Genomic DNA, 18,475 nt, shown 5'->3' on the forward strand with positions numbered 1-18,475 from the left:
CTTTTTGTCATACTCACAAATTGAAAGAAACAGATACTATTTAAAAATCTTGACAAAAATTATCCAGTTTGCTATGATAAATGAGTTGCTTCTGAGAGGAGATCAAGATATCATAAACTTCAAGGACTTAGATCTTACTCTGAACAGTTCATCAGGAATTTTCACCAACCTACTTAAATATGCTGCAGGACAAGATCCAAAATTAAATTAAATGATGCTCTGAAAACCATTCTGAAAAATACAAAATACACTTCTACTGAAATTCAAAATGAAATAATTGATATTATGAAGAAGATGGTTTGTAAGATATTGTTGAAGATAATCACAAAAATGGTAATGTAGTGTCACATTTCTGGCAGAACAACTTGACAAGGGATGCTGCGAATGTTGAAAATGTGTCCACTATTTTACACCTCTCTGTTGATGGCAAAGCCAACGAGAGACTTACTGGAGTAGCCCAAATTGCATGGTCTCACTGCTGAAGATATTTACACAACAAATTTTGAAAGATGTCTGTGAACTGGTTCTTGACCCTCAAAATACTTTATTTTCTTGCTTTGATGGTGCCAAAGTTATGTCAGGATGCAAAGGAGGTGTATAAGTATTTTTACAACAAAAATTAAACAAGCATATACCTTACACACACTGCTTGAATCACCAGTTATATCTGGTGGTTACTCATGTGTGAGCAGAACTCAGCAGTGGCAGATATGTTCTCAAATAGTAAGTCTATACACATTTTTTCACATGCATGAAGTCAGCGTCTTGTTCAAAGGCCAACACCTGCAAAGACTCAAAGAAACAAGATGGAATGGTCACCTGAAAACCTTGGAAATAATCCTTAATAATGTGGAAGAGATTCAGAGTATTCTGTCAAACTTTATGAATGGTTATGGTGACCTGTCCATTGAAGCAAGAGGGCTGTTGGAAGTTACAGGATCATCCAAATTCTTGTTCTTAGCTGGGGTTATGAGCATGATTTTTAAAGTTATTCTGAACAGTCACATAACTATATATCTTATTTTTTCTTTCACAAAAATAAAGTTTAAAAAAAGGCTTCTGACTGAGACTGAGTTTTTCACTAAATACATGAACTTTTAAAGGCAAGCACAACTGCCCCTCTTGTCATGCAGTGTGCCCCCGTGCAGGGCCCACGCATAATTTTTTTGGGCCCAGTACAAACTAGTAACATGGGCTCCCTCCCACACACATAGCCAGGGGCATTAGCGTGCTCAGCACATTTGATTAGGGTGTGCACCCAGGGAATCTTTGTGAGGGCCATCGGCGTCAATTTCACCGGCGGGCCACATTTGAATTTTCCGCTGGCGGAATTCTCGCTGCGTACCACCTGCCGCGAGAAATCTCGCGAAGAACGGGATTTCGGCGGCAGAGCGCGGTGCCTTCCTTTCCACCGCAGCATTGCGCATATCCTTACATTTCGGCAGTAAATGTTTCGGTGAGAAGCCCCGGGCAGCTTCTCTTGGCGGGGAATGGCTGGACTTGGGGGCGGAGAGGGGGCAGCCTGCCAGGAGCCTATGAGGCAGGTGGGCTCCTGGCAGGGAGCTGCCAGCAGAGCTGAGAGACCAGGCTTGGAGCTACCTATACCGCTCCTCTTAGGTCGGTGGAAGCGCTCTTGGTGAGGATGCACCCCACTGAGCCAAGGAGGGCCATGTGGGCGTCAGCCACTGCAGTAATGAATGTGGTGGCTGTAAGTTGACCTAACATAGGTTGACTTATCTTTGTAGTGTAGACAAGGCCTTTGTCTTCCACAACTAGGGTATTCTTTTCAGTTTCAAGATGTTGCAATGTTTTCTTATTAACTTTAATGGTCCACTATTGTCTCTTCTGGGCTGTATAATGCTAGGCACTTGGAGCTAGTCTCATCTGGTTGGGGAGGTGGTCCCTCCCTGTCAGATTGCTCCACCACCCTGTAGTGACGTGGAGCTGAATGTTGCAGCACAAATTATAAACACAGTTACATATGCACAAATGCATAATTCTTAAGCACACTTTGTGTACATCTCATAATAACTACCAGGTTCAGAACATTACAAGCTTTCATAAGAGAACTTACTTGATATTTATACATACAGTAATATTGTATACAACCAGTTGATTCAATTGCCTAGTCTTTGGGTTTCAGATCCTTTGTTCATCCTTTGGAGTGACTGGACTTTGATTATCACAGAAATGTAGAAATAGCAAAAAAACCCTCCAAATTAGGTGGGGTTTCTCTTTTCCTTGCTGCAGTCCAATCAGCCTTTACATTCAAATGGACTAAGCAGTTTTCATGTCTGATTAAATCTTTACCTTGAGGAAGTGCATTTTTCCAATTGCAAAGTCCAGAGTTGATAAAAAACATATCAGCTCCCATTCCACCAGCAGAGCCAGGCTGTGCATACATTTGACAAGGAAAAAAAAGGCCGTATCAGCTTTAACAGAAATGTTGACGTTTCCCTTGACTGCAGTGGTGACACGGCCCCTGGACATTCCATCTAAGGTTTCTTCTGGACTCTAGAGGAGCATTCCAGTTCTAGTCATCCCATCCAGGCTCTCTCATGCACTCCAAAAGGAGATTTCTCCTCTCTCTCAGTTCAAAAGGAACTCTCTCCTCTCCAAACAGGTAGGCAGGGTCTGATCATAGATACTCCAGCATAGAACCCTATGTTCCTACTTTGCTGCTTTGTATATTTGGTAAGCCTTCCTGAAGAGGTCCTCTCTGCAGATACCTTCTTACGGGGATTTCACTTCTTTTATTATCGCAGTAGCATAATGCAGTCACCACACCTCATTTAACTGAAACACAGTCATTAACACGCCTCCCCATGGTGACTACTGTTCGGTGGCCTTAGGCCTACAATCACTCATCCAGTATTGCCAAGTCCAAATGTTCAAAAATCATGAGTCAGGCCCACCAAAAATCATGAGATTATGTAAAAATAATAGATGTGGTGTTCTTTTTGTTTGCCTTTTGCTTTTTGAGGCTTTAGGGTGCACTAGGGTCACATTTTGAAGTTTTCTCCACAGCCGTGAGGGCTAGAAACTTATTTTTTCTTTAAGAATGAAGGCTGAAATAGTCACATATCCACTTAACTCCAGGAGCTGGGGCTTTAAGGAAAACAATAATTATCATGAGACTCACCAGAGCTGGCAACATTGCTCATCTGAGGAAACTCAGACTAAGAAACTGGGGCGAAAAAAACTAGAACACATCTTATTTTCTATTAGGGTGTGAGGGAGGCGGCAAAGAAATTTCCATGGGGGACAGTGCCCACTCAAGCCCCCAACCCTAGCTACAGGCTGACTCCATTATGTCTTCAACTTTTTGCCTCCCTCCCCACACCAATTTAGTTGGATATAATATAATCACATGTAATATTCTATATGCTGACACAACTTTGGCCTCCCCCCCACTTCCACAAATTTTTCTGAAATGATTCCCCTGGTTACAGCAGTCTTTTGGGGATCTGGGTTCAGTTGTTAGAGAGGGCAGCACCAATAAAGAAACCTAAAGGCCATTTCTTTGAGCTGTGGGGTATAGTGGGCTACTACGGGGCTAATAATATGGGCTGTTAAAGAGGTAAACTGAGTGGCTCAGAATATTATGGGCTGGAGCCCTATTTCTCCCTTCATCCTACTTCTTGTTTGTTGGTGGGGGTTGCACCAGCATTTTGACTATGTAGTTCCAACAATTAAGCCGCACGTTCTTAAGCCTTCACTAACTGTAATTGACAGTGTGTTATTGTACCCTTTGGGGGAGTCCTTATACAAACTGGCAATGAGGAGAAAAGAGAATGGGATCTTATGGGACAATTGAAGAGTTTAATGCAGAAAATGAGGATTGGCAGCAATATAGAGAAAGATTGGGCCACTGTTTTCTGGCAAAAGAGATTAGAGACGAGGAAGAACAGAAAGCAATATTTCTCACTATTTGTGGCGGTTAAATTTACTCCTGTTTAAGGAGTTTGTTACAACCTCAGGAACCAGGAGAGAAAAGTTTACTGCAAAGGTTCCTAACTGAGCACTCTACACCAAAGCCCAGCGTTGTTGTGGAACGTTTTACGTTTCATAATTGGATGATGAGGAACAGTGAATCTGTCTCACTGTGTGTAGCTGAGTTTAAAAAGCTAACTGAATGTTGTTCATTTGGAAATGTCCTGGAGGATATGCTGTGAGAGATAGATTTGTTTGTGGTATTAATGATGAAATAATTCAAAGGTGGTAACTGGCAAAAGGGCACCTGACCTGTCCCAAAGTGGTAGAATTGGCAACAGCTATGGAAGTAGCAGTGAAAGATTGACGAGATTTGTAGGTAGGCTACATGGACAATCACACTGATTCTGTAAACAAAATGCAAAGCCAATAAAAGGGGTTTGGGCACTTGAATGGTGATTCCACTCTGGAGCAGCTCATTTGGGATCCATTTCTAAATATAAATGGCCCAGTGTCATAAATGCCTCAAGGTTGAACATCTAAATCCCTCTGCATTTCTCGCTATCAACCAGCATATCAAAGACAAGTGGTTAAACCCCATAAGTCAAGAAAAAGAGGAAGGAAGCAGAGGGCCTTTTTCCTGGAGTGGGAAGAAGGAGGTACAGACTCCGTACTGTATAACAGGGAAAAAAGTGGGACCTTACGAAATCACAGTAGAGTTAAACAATCAATCTGTACACATGGAAGTATATACAGGGGCTTCAGCAACAGTGATTAATGAATATACTTATCAGTGGTGCCAAACGGGACCAAGTCCACTAGTGAGGGCAGGAGTGACACTGAGTAGACACCCGTTCAGGTGACAGATTCAGTGCTAGTTCTGGTGTAAAGTATAAAAGCCAAAAGAAAAACTTACCAGCCTTAGTGATCCAAGGAAAAGGGCAAAATTTGCTAGGCAGAGATTGATTAAAAGAACTAATATTGAATTTGGAAGAAATATTTAAATTAGATGAGGGTAAAACATCTGCATTCTAGGAAGTTCTGATACTCTTCCGACAATTTTTCAAGGAGGTTCAGGGACCTTGAAGGGGTAATGGCCAGGATTTTTATTCAGGCCAGGGGCCAGCCAAAATATTTTTAAGCAAGACCTGTTCCTTATGCTCTCAGAAAAATAAATTGAGACTGAGTTGGACAGCTTGGAAAAGGAGGGCGTCATTTCACCAGTGCAGTTTTCAGTATGGGCTAACCTATATTGCTAGTAGTTAAACATGACAAGATCAGCTGCATCTGTGGGGATTATAAAGTAACAGTGAATCAAGCCCCTAAACTATACAGTTACCTTGTTCCATGAACAGAAGACTTCCTTGTGGTGCTAGGTAGAGGTAAAAAACTCAGTAAACTGGACATGTCACAGACATATCAGCAGATGAGATTGGAGGAGGACTGTAAGAGAGTCACCACTATAAACACCCACAAGGGTTTATATGAATATTGTAGATCGCCATATGGAATATCGTCAGCACCTGGAATTTTCCAGAGAGCCATGGAAAATTTGTTGAAAGGAATTCTGGGGGTTGTAGTGAGGATTGACGATACCCTCATCATTTGCGGAAGTGATCCTGAATACCTCTCAGCACTCAAGAAGGTACTTGAAAGATTGGAAGTGGCAGGACTTTGCTTAAAACAAAATACATGTTTTTTATTAGACCAGAAGAGTAAACCTGGGCTACAGGATAGACGAGGAGGGAGTTCACTCTGTGGTCAACAACTCTCACTGAAGTTAACGAAAATTGAGAGTATTTCATAGTAATGCTGCTGGCCTGTTATTAATTTCATTTCATGTAGTTTTCAGCTCATTCACAAATAATGTTTGGCTTCTGGTTTGCCTGCATTGGGACTTCCATATTTTCCAACCTGAAAGGAAAATATTCAAGAATCCTACCAAATATTTAACGTTGCTGTTACAGCTAACTTGTTCAACCCACTAGAGGTCAGGGCTGTACTACAAAGGGACACAGTTAACCAGAGATTTGTATTAATTCTTTTAAGAAGCTGTCACAGCAGGTGATAATTTTATCACCAGTTTATAAATTTTAGTGACAAGTAAAAATTTTCTGTTTCATTTAGTTAATATTAAATTGTCCCTACAGTTTCATGACTGGCAAAATAGATTCTTTCAATTGAAGAATTTGTATTACAATCATATCTAAGAAATAACTTTGCCTTATGAAAATGTCCTATAAAATGTAATAGAAAAATATAACCTTTCTGTTTTTTTCAACCATCATATAATAGTTAGTAGAGAATTATATCCCTGCTATGGAATTCTGCAGAACAGTTTAAAAAAATTATAGTAAGGTTGACTCTCTAATAAATTTAAAGTTTCTAGTGTATCTGTAGGACCCTGTTTCAATCTTATTGAAACTTCTTGGTTTCATCCCTGTGATGAAATGTGTTTTAAATACTGGGCACAGCAAATTTCTCTGCTTCCCAATGTCTTAAAAATTAATAATTTAAAACTTTAAAAACCTAACTTCATACCTACCTGGACAAATTAGCTTACTTTCATGATATGTGCTATATTATTCTTGTAGAAGTCTCATGAAGGATAGAGGTTAATTAATGTATAATGCAGTAAGATGTAGCTATGCTGCTAGGCAGCTTAATGATAATGTTTTGGGGGCTGAAATGATATTTAATGGTTCTGCAATAATGCTTAATGATTTAATAGCATACTCTAGCATAAGAAGTCCATATGTCCATCCTTCGATTTTATCATCATCAGTGTATCATACTGTTCCCAAAGGACAAAATTTAAGAGAAGCTATGTGGAAACAAGTAAATTACCCAAAGTGCTGTCCGGTGATGCAGGGCAAAATGGTAAAGATGATCATAACAGAGACTATATGGACAACTGCTTCAAGTCCTGCAGCACAGCCACTGTAATATAAATGTATCTGTGTGGGATAGAAGTGGTGGTTTCCACTGGAAAATGACCCTTTAGCTTCTGGATGGCCTTGTGTTCAGTTAGATTGGATGGATTAGATGGAGACCAGACTGCATGTATAACTGAGGTAATTGTAACCTAAGAGCAAATCACTATCCATTGGTTAGGTTGCATAAAACTAAAGCATCTGATTTGAAACTACTATGATGGAGCATGATGCTCAATGAACGTGTCATGGAGGTTGTACATATGAAAGGAAAGGAAAATATGGTGGCAGATGCCCTATCCAGAAGAGATGATTCAGACCTACTGCCTCCAGGTCAGCCAATGGCTAACCCTCCTGTAGCTTTATAAGGGGAGAGGTGTACCCTCAGAGCATCCCAATGCCAGAGGGGAAGGGACTCCCTGACATCCGGTAGAGAGTTTCTGCTGCCTGACCAGTTCAGTGTATCCGAATTCATTAAAGTAATAAACTGTATCTAATATGTGTCATGTAAGGTATCATTGGAAAACTAATAACACACTGATCATTAATATTCTTGCATGGTGTATTTATGGTAAATGACCAAGGGGCCATACAAATTTGAAAGCAATGTGGGATTGAAAAGTGTTTACCAGACATGTCTGGGGGAGTTTTTCCATGCAGATTTCTCCCAGATAAAGGGCAAGCTGACGCTTCAGTTAGGTGTCATCAGAGCTGATTAGCAATCACATGTCAAGTGGTCATTAATTTGCATTAGAGGGGCAGGAACAGATCAGTTTGCATTATAGCAAACACCAGTGGGGGAAGAAACCAGCATGGAACTTCCTTCCTCACCAGACTCCATGTTTCCTTCCTCACAGCTTGAATGAACTTTATTTTGGGGGTAACCTTTAGAAGGATCCATTTCAAAGGTTTCCTGGACTATAAAAAAGAGAACCAAAGACTCCCAAGTTATCTTTTCACCTAAGAAGACAAAGAAACTGAGCACTTTGTCTTTGGGAAGAGATCCTAGCCCCAGGGATGGTCAACCATCTTACTGGAAGAAGTGTTTGGTTAGAATCTTACCCAATACCTAGACAATAGCTTGGTGAAATCTTAGCATTAGAAAGTGATTTTTCATTTTTATTTGCTTATGACCTTTTCAATCTTTTATACTTGATCTCTCTTAAAACCTATCTCTTTGTAATTAAATAAACTTGTTTTTCTTTAGTCTCAACCCATCCAATGCTGTGTTTGAACTGATATGATTTTTAATGCCAGTTTAAGTGATAAGTAGAGGCGGCATGTGGCAGGGGGCACGTGGGGCCATTTCCCCCCCCCCCCCCCCGATTTGCTGGTTGGCTTGGATTGAGCATGTTCACATGGACTGAATGTACTCAGTAATACTGCTGAAACCAGCTGCCCCTGCTCTCCCGCTCCCCACCCCTCCCCCCCGGTTGTCAGACATGGGTCATCTCTGGTGATAAACTGTGTATTTTTTCTCTTTAGAGATGCAAACAAACCTTATTATTGCTCTGAATGGTCCAGGAAAGGACTAGACATTATAGAGCACATGGTTTTGGATAAATTCAGGCTGGGGTGTTGGGGTTATCCTGCAAGGTGTAACTGCACTGGTAGAAACCAGGGAGTGACTGTGTTGCTACCAGAGGCAAACTGCAGGGAGCTTCAGCAACAGAACATCTAAGGCACTCAGGGTTACAGGGCAAGTAGTGACACAACCCTTCATTGGTCTGGATTGCACCCCAGAACATGACGATAATATACAGTACAAGGTCCCCACAGGGAAATAACTACTGCATGATGCAGCACTATCTCCAGCTGACAGAGCCATCTGCAGCTGTGACTGACAGGGGGAGTTCAGTAAATCGGGGTTACTTTGCCCCACAAACGTTGGACCTTTGACATAACACTTCAGGAGCTCAGGCCTAGCTCCCTTCCTCTCACCATGGCCAGCTGGCTGTCTCAGTTCCCCAGTATAACCTGCTGCTTTTCCATTCTCTACTTCCAAAGTCCGTACTCCTTTCCATACTCCTTCTGGCCCCAACACCCTCATCTTTAATTTCTGATGGCGTTTGCATTCAAAGGATGACATTGCTCATCTAGTGAAGCTTTGACACGCAGTTTAGGAATTAATTAGCTGGTATAGAAGCCTAACTGATATATGGAAGTGCATAGTCAAAGAAGTCTCTCGATCACTTCATAAGTAAAATACTGAGGAAGGGCAGGCGGTGTCTTCTTTCAGTTAGACCACAAGACTCATTTTATTCACAGGACTTGGGGCTAAATCAATTTCTTTACCCACCCACTGTCTGGTCTTGGATATGATACAGAACCTATCTGTGCTTTAACTTACTTGTCTGTAAAATGGTGATAATACCTTATGGGGGGTTGAAAGGCTTAATGAATGTCTGTAAAGCAGCTGGTGATCCACGGATGAAAAGTACAATATAATTGCAGAGCATGGGTCTGTTCTCTCTAACCCTTCCTCTTGTGACTGTAGGATCAAGCTCTATTATTCTTAATTTGAGAGAAGAAAAGTTGAGAATGCCATTGAAAATTGAACTACAGCAGAATTCAAATAGATGGATCCAGGTATGCTGTGGTCCCATAATAGCCTCAAAGGTTTTTAGGCGCCTATCCCCACTGATTTCAATGGGAGTTAAGTGCCTCAATACTTTTGAGGATATGGGCCTTTGTTCTTATTCTCAACCCCGGCATAAGCCCCATTCCTCGCCCCCCTCTTTGTATGACTCAAAATTTTAAAAATCTGGATGTGCTCCTCGGACACGCTGATATAAAACTATTTTCAATATTAAAAATATTTTATTTTTTATGAACAAAGTATAGCAGCTCTGAAGCAAAGTCAGCCAATATATTGTTATACAGACATAGCATTGGAAAAAGTCATACAGTAAGAAGGAAAGAAGTCCAAATATCTTTATACAGTAACCCTTTTATATTATATAATATATCAGGCTGTAATTCTGCTTTAGGCTTATTTGATTCCTTCCCAGCTATTGGCAGCTCCCCTTTTCAGCTTTTATGAGCCTTATGCGTATCTTGAAGAACATCATTGAATCGAAGCCAGTCGCTATGTGGTACACGCCAGTCAGAATCCAAGTGCTGCCTCCCTCTATCTTGTAGGGGATTCAGAGAGTCTTTTAGTGGAAATGAACTTTCTATTTTAACTGTGTGTTTTGATCTCTCTCCCTTGTAATATTAGTGATATACAGTATGTCCTTTCAATGGGACATAAAACTTAGGTCTTGACACCATACAGACATCAAAGATCTATGGCACTTTCTTTCCAGAGGGATAGCCATTTTCTTCCATGATGCTCACAAAGAACTAGGTTTATAATTTGTGTTAGTGTGTAAATATAATGTATATCAATTCATAAAGCCATCCCAGCCTGTGGTTTCTCAAATGTGTGTCCTGACTATATCTCTGCCTTCTAAAACATAAGCACTTCAAGGGTTGGACCTCTTACTTTTGTGTATTGTACAAAACTAAGCACTTTGTTGGCATGTAAAAAACAATAATTGGCATGTTAATCCTGATGTCCAGGGCAAATTTCACTTTGGGAAATTACAATCTGTTTTACTCAGGTCTACTGTTTATCCAAGTTTTTGCACAGTACTGTAGTACACTTTGATATCTGTGCACTTAAAATTTCCTTGTACTTTCAGTAGCATATGTTATGCCTGTCTTAAACTCTTCTATATTATTGCTGAATGTAATTAAACAGTCATGTCATCATATTACCATGACTTCATTCTTCCTCATCCCACTAGCAACCTCACTGTTTGTCTCCCTCAGTTTTTGTGTCATGCCCAACATTTTGTTCCTGATCCTGCAAACACTTACACACATGCTTAACTTTATACACTGTGAGTAGCGCCATTTGAAGTCATTGAGATTACTCAGTGTGTGGTGTTAAACACATGTGTAAGTCTTTGCAAGATCGAGCTTTAATTTGTAAGTCTTTTACAGTAGAGGCTGTGTCATTTTGTCTTCTTCTGTAAAGTGCCAAGAAGTGGTGTACTGAGAGGGGGAGTGGGAAGGGGCCATGCCCCCGGGTGCTGTCCTGGTGGAGGCGGGCACTGGCCAAGCCCTCCTCAGAGGAAACCCCGTTCAGATCCCCTGAGGTGTAGTGCCAAAAACTCTGACTGGCAGAGTTTGTGACCAGCTCTTCCACCTCCCGGCCCCTCTGCCCCCATGCTGGGCACAACCAAGGAGCTGTGGGCCAGGTCCGTGCGGCCACTGGGGATGTCAGTGGGGGCCGGCTTGGCCAGTGCTGGGGTGCATGTCTTCCTCGGTACACCACTGCTGCCACCCCTGCCACCCCCAGAACAGCAGGGGAAGTGGGAAAAAGCAGGAAACAGGCCCACAGACCCCCCCCCCTTCCTCCGTGGGGTGCGGCCGCTAATGGGGAGGGCACAAATACATGTATTGGCCCCTGGGCACTGGAGACGCACGGTACGCCCACTGGTGCCAAGCACATTTTTAGTGCTATAAAATAATAATAATATAATGGGTTTCACCTTGGACTCCATTCCAGTTGTGTGTGAAGTGATTATTAATCATCATTTTGTAATGAGCTTTGGGATCGACAGATTCAACTCAAATATGTTATTGTTATTTTAATACAAATAAAGATTAAGCTAAGCCTTGATTATGTTAGCGCAGTAGAGCTCATAAATACTTGATGGCCCTTCTCTGAATAGATGACCTCACCTTCTCAATGGCTCCAGCAAAAATTCAGCTGTTTCCAGTAACCAGCCAGTTCTGCGCGACTTCATTATAAAACCTCTTTCCACTCCCCAGCAAACATTGTTCTAAATCACTAGACATAAAATTTAAACTCTTGAAGTTAGTCCAGCTGTAAGCTGGAGGAGTGTCAGGCATAGTCCCTTAACATTCCTGTCTGAAATGTATGCCCTATACACTAAATCACTTTTATATAGCATCAAGCAGCACAGAATGGCAGTTGCCTCTGTGTTTGAATTGCAGCATTTATTTAACAGCACACGGCAACAGTACACAATAGTTTAAGACAGGACGTGCTGGAGAATACAGCATCCATTTGAAATAGAGGGGAATTTAGACATGCAGAATGTTATTACTTCAGTTGGAATTTGGTCAGAACCCTAGGTTTAATACCCCTAGATTTCTATAGAGTGTAATTAAAGGGCCAAATGCATCATGACCCAGGTTTTTATATCTTATCTGAGTCAAAAGTCAATAGCGAACCATCAACTCCACTTCCTGTATTGCACTTGTCTTTTTTCTTGAAGATTGCACATCCAAACACTGTCTGGGTCCAATCTTGCTTAGCGTATGGGAGCAGATAAGATCACAATCAAAGCTGCCATGGCTGCAAGAAAGAATTAAAAGTGCACAGGTAGGATGATCTTATGGTTAAGATGCTAGACAGGGACTCAGAAAACGAGGATCCAATTTCTATCTGTGGCACAAGTATCCTCGGCAAATCATTATAATCTTTCAGTGCTTCAGATCCCTGTGTGTAAACTGGGAATAATAATGCTCCATTTTCTCCCACCCTTTTTCAGTCTTGTCTGTTTAGATTGTAAGCTCTTTGGGCACACATTGTCAGTAAAGTGTGCACAATGCTCAGTACAACTGGGGGCCAATCTTGGTTAGGGCCACTAAGTACTACTGCCAGAATAGCAATGTGAGGTCACTTTACTCCCTTAGTGACTGCATCCTATATCCAAAAAGGAGTGTTCCTGGAAGGGAGTAGTAGTGGCTCAGGAGGGTTCTTCTCATAAATCTAATGGTATGTCTACACTGCAGTAGGGAGGTGTGATTGAAGGACAAGTAGGCATACCTGAGCTCGCTTGCTAAAAATAGCAGTGTAGCTGTGGCAGCATGAGCTAGCACCCGAGGGCAATCTGGCCAAAGCCCCTGTGACAGGTACCAAGTTGCTGTTGTATAAACAGGCCTAAAATTCGGCCTTTCATAGAGCTCTAGGCTTAAATATGTAAATATCCTACAATTTGAGGGACAGTAGTCATTTATTTCCACACTTCCCCCTGTCCCACACCAATGTTGTGTCCTGTTACTTTTAACATTAAACCTTATTTACATCAATAAATAATCATGAAACTGAGCTATAGAAAAATATTTATACTAAAGGACAGCATCCCATTGTATGTGAAGTTTCCTGCAAGAATATTCTCTTTCTATCCCTTATTTGGGGTCTGTGTCCCACATTGCATCTCATGTTTCAGCCTAGATAGTTTGAGAGGTATGCCTAGGCTGTCCTTGAGCAACAAAGAGCTGGCATGTCATAAAAAGATGTGTTTTATTAAGAGTATTGTTTATACAGCTCTACAGAATTGAAAACAATAGCCTCAAAAGACAGTAAATACAATACAGAAAAGATATGGTTACTGCTACTGATGAATGTACCTAAAATTAGATGGAACGCAGCAATTTTTCTGCTAGTACACTTCACTGCTGAGTAGACTCATTTCAAAGATTTCCCCTTCCTGGCACACATCAAATACAGCAAATGCCATATGGCTTGCACTGTAGATGCACTGCAGGTAGATAAGTGGTAGAAGCCCTGTTGCTTGAGAGACTGACTAGATAGATTTTCCAAATGGAATAACCCGGCAAACCTGGCAGGAGGTGGACTAAATGATTTTGATCTTATTTTCTTTTTTCCTCCATTCCTTTGTCCTTTATTCCTCTTTGTCAGTGAGCACAATAGAATGATGTCTAGAGTAGATTTGTTCTCTTTGTTTTTTCTTTTATTTCTCTCCATTTTTTCAAAATTCCCTCAACCGTGGAAATGATACAAAGTGGTAAAAGGGAAAATGAAAAAAAGAAAAATGAAAAAGTTGGGGGAAAAACCCTGGACTTTATCTATTTTATTGCTCCCAGATGCAAAAGGGAAGAGGGGAGAAGGGGAAAAACAGAAAATTCAAAAATTTTAAAATTAAAAAAATTTCAAAATATACTTTATAGAAAAAAAAATGAAAATGAAAAAAATTATTCTGTTTTGAACACATTTTGACATTTTCCACAAAATTGTTTTTCCATTTTTTTTTTGACAAGCTCTGTTTCTTGGTACTATACTCAAATAGGTTTATGGTGTTCCCCAACATTAATTTTTATGCTTGAATCTGAATGCTTTTTTCTCTGTAACACTCCCAGTTTTATATGATGAAAATTATGTATTAATACTTGCTTTAACTAACTTCACATTTCCCTGTACTAGCTTTACATTTCTCTCTTCAGATCATTACTGAAGATAGACTCATGGCTGAAACATGTTCACTTCATTTTTTATTTTCTGCATGAAGTGAGGATTGTTTTGCTACTTACACTTCGACACAACATCACTTTTTCTTTTGTTACCAGAGAGACAGGCAGAAGTTTACTGTCAATAATCTGTCTGTATACCAGACTCTGCTTCTGACTCACATCCATCTATATCTCTCTCCTCTCTCTCCTTTTACTGAGACACTATCCAGTTTTCTAACTGTCTCCATCTCTGAGTGGGAGACTATTTTGGCTGGAACTAAAGCAGGGACATTGCTCCTGTGTCAGCAGAAGGTTTTCCCATGAGCTAAAAGCTGAAATTCACTAAGAGCTAAATCACTAGAGGAACTGGGAAACCTTGACTGACAACCAGCAGAGAGGCGCCAGCAGTGGGTGGCGTCTGCAGAAGGCAGGATCGGTCGACACCAGCAGATGGCGGAAGCAACAGTGGTCAACACCAGCAGATGGTGGGTGCCTGCAGACGGCGGGATCGGGTAGCATCTTCAGACAGCTGGGGGCCTGCGAACAGCGGGAACCAGGAGCGGTCGGCTCGGTGAGCCATGAAGTTGGCAGGAGCCTGGAGAGGGGGGTGGGCTGAGCCCCAACCGAGAGGTGGACATTGCAACTATGACAGTTACTACAGTGAAAAGCAAGAAGGAAAAGCCGAAGGACACGCCCCCGTACTCTAGGGTGGGTTTGGCTCATTGAGTTCATGAATTCTGTTTACACTGTTTCCCAAACCAGTGCTGTGTTACTTCCCTTCTGTGATTAAAAGGTTTACTTTCTACATTCAGACTCTGTGCTTGCAAGAGGGGAAGTATTGCCCAGTGGCTAGTTTGTGATTTCCCAGATAACTGGGTGGGGTCGCTAGCCAGTTTCGTGTGGTATCATTGACAGGAACCCCTAGATATAGAACCCGGCCCTTGCTGCTGTCGACTCTGTCCGGCAAGACAGTTACACAAAGTTGGGAGGTATTGCTAATACACAGAAAGACCAGGATATCATGACCTTGTAAACAGGAGTAATAGAAATAGGATGAAATTTAGTGGAAAGTGCAAGGTCATGCCCTTAGGGACTAATAACAAGAACTTTTGCTATAAACTGGGGACACATCAGTTGAAAGTGACAGAGGAAGAGAAGGACCTGCACGTATTGTTTGGTCACAGGATGACTATGAACCACCAATGTAATGTGGCTGTGGAAAAAGCCAATGTGGTCCTAGGATGCATCAGGCGAAGTATTTCCAGTAGAGATAGAGAGGGTGTTAGTACAAGACGTTGGTCAGACTTCATCTGGAATACTGTGTGCAGTTCTGGTCTCCCACGTTCAAGAAAGATGAATTCAAACTGGAACAGGTGCAGAGAAGGGCTACTAGGATGATCTGCGGAACGGAAAACCTGCCTTATGAGAGGAGATTCAAAGAGCTTGGCTTGTTTAACCTAACCAAAAGAAAGCTGAAGGGAGATATGATTACTCTCCATAAATACATCAGAGGGATAAATACCGGGGAGGAGTTATTTAAGTTCAGCAACAGTGTGGACACAAGAACAAATGGATATAAACTGGCCATCAGGAAGTTTAAAGTTGAAATTAGATGAAGGTTTCTAACCATCAGGGGAGTGAAGTTCTGGAACAGCCTTCCAAGGGGAGCAGTGAGGGAAAGAAACTTAGGTGGCTTCAAGACTGAACTTGATATGTTTATAGAGGGGATGGTATGATGGGGCAGCCTAATTTTGCAGTTAACTGATCTTGACTACTAGTGGTAAATATGCCCAATAGCCTGTGATGAGATGTTAAATGGGGTGGGTTCTGAATTATTACAGAGAATTTTTTCTGGGTGTCTGGCTGAGGAGTTTTGCCCACATGCTCAGTGTTTAACTGATCACTATATTTGGGGTCAGGAAGGAATTTTCCTTCAGGGCAGATTGGCAGAGGCCCTGGGGTTTTTTCGCCTACCTCTGCAGCATGGGGTACAGGTCACTTGATGGTGGATTCTCTGTATCTTGAAGTCTTTAAATAATTATTTGAGGATTTCAATAATTCAGTCTTAGATTAGAGGTCTATTACAGGAGTGGGTGGGTGAAGTTCGGTGGCCTGCATTGTGGAGGAGGTCAGACTAGATGATCATAATGGTCTCTTCTGACCTTTTAGTCTATAAGTCTATGAGATAATGCATAATAAGACACCTATTGTTGTGGTATTTATGACCTCAGTCCTGCAACTGACAATGTCTAGTTTTAGCAGTACATATGTAGACTGTGAATTACAGGATTAGGCCCCAAGGGCCAGATCCTCAAAGATATTGAGACTCATAACTTCCATTGACATCAGTTAGAGTTAGGCACATAATTACCTTTGAGGATCTGGGCCCAAGAGCTGACACCACCGATTTAGACAGTTTGCACTGAACCATAAACCCAGTACCCTCTTTTCCTTCACAACTCTCCCCAAGACCTACCTCTCCTGTAGTAGCCATAAGAAATTAGCCAAAATATAGGTTGAGGGGGAGCCAGGTATAGCTGACGTGAAACAAAGCAATTATATATAATAATGTGTATGATGCATAGAAAAAATGTGTATATGTTGATGGAATCCCCATGTCACACAATTTGTATGTGGCTTGTCTTTTCAGGGTCAAAATGCTCTGCTGACATAACTCCACTAAAGTCAGTGTACGAATGCAAACGTAAACCATTGGGTGTAATCAGGTTTGTGTGGACAGCTAGCACATTGTGGGCACTGCTGGAATAATAATTGCAACAAGACTAAGACTAAGAGGGAAATTAGCTCTTTCAGTCAAATTCCAGATCCGTTAACGTCAGTGGAGTTTTGCTGATTTACACTAGCAAAGAATTTGTCTCTTTGCATTTCCACAATTCCAGGCTTTTCAATTTTAATTTTAGTTAATACACTCTTTTTCTCCTCCTCCTCCTTCCTTTTATACTCTCATTTTCTTACTCGGGAATGCTTTAGCAAAAATGTGGGTCTTGCATTTTGATCTAAACATGATAAGATTTGGGCTCAGTTTCACATAATAGGGTACTCCTGAGGAGAACCCTTTGACCATAGTGCCTTAATTTGCTGGTATGTCTCTCAACATAGCATTCCTGTGAAGTGGCATCTGTTTTAGTGGATCATGACTGGTGAGACAGTTTTTGAGACGGTCACGTCCTTGCCCTCAAAAGCCCTTAAATGAGCACTTAATACCTCAAATTGAGTGCAGAAGGAGCTAGGGAGTGTGTATGCATGGAGGTGATATGTTCATGCCAGCCTTTGTCACTTAACAAGTGGACTGCTGTGTATTGAATAAGTTGGCTATGTGGCAGGCACATTCAACCCCAGGTTGAGTGAGTTGCAGTAGTGTAATTCAGAGATGATGACTCTAAGGGTCGCACTGTGGCAAAGATCTCATTAGAGATGAAGGATTGGATCCTCCTAGCTAGCACAAGACAGAAAAAGGCAGTGTGTATGTCTAGCAGCAGCTAGGTTTCCCACGTGATATCTGGGCTTTCAACTACCATGATGAGGGGAGGTGGGAGGCCCTTGATTGATGGTGAAATTAGTGTATCAATCAGCTCCCTCTTCCTACCACCATTACATCCGTTTTTCCTGGATTAAATATGAGCCAACTGTTTTTCATCCATCTGTTTCTCTTCCAAGCACGGAGACACTTTGGTAAGAGCTGAGGCTATCTCATTTGAGAAGGACACATATAGTTGAGTGTGATCCACCTATTGAGAATAGTGGAGTGCATGGTATATCACAAGCTCTCTCGCAGCCTCAAATACATATGTTGAAGAGGAGGGGTGAAAGCATTGAATCTTGTGGGACTGGACATGTGAGGGTCCTTGGTGCAGAGGAGCAGCCCCTCATTTTGTGTTTCTGGGATCTGACTGAGATGAATGAGTGGGTACAGAGGAGTGCTACTCCATTGACCCCTCGCAGGTCGTGTCTGCATGTCAGTGGAGCTGCCTCTGGTTACAGCAAGTCTGAATTTGGCCCTTCATGTATACGTTTACCATGTGCTCATCGCTAAGGTTTACTCTACTATATTGTGTGCAGACTTTGTCCAATATAATAAAACAAAATAAATACTAAAGAATAAAATATACAATTAATGTTCTCTCGGTTACGAAGAAGACATTTATTTCTCTTCCTTTATTATTCATATAAATGGATCTTGATTTAGAGAACATCTTTTCCTCTGTTCTCAGTTTTTCTGACCCTCAGAAGAAAAGCCCTTAAGAGACAGACCTGCCCCTCTGGGAAAATGCAGGCTGAGTGACTAGTTACTTGATCTAGCTTTGAATACAACCATT

This window comes from Emydura macquarii, unplaced genomic scaffold (genome assembly GCF_026122565.2).
Source record: "Emydura macquarii macquarii isolate MOO-44397 ecotype Brisbane River unplaced genomic scaffold, CSIRO-AGI_Emac_v2 contig_2473, whole genome shotgun sequence".
NCBI lineage: Eukaryota > Metazoa > Chordata > Testudines > Chelidae > Emydura > Emydura macquarii.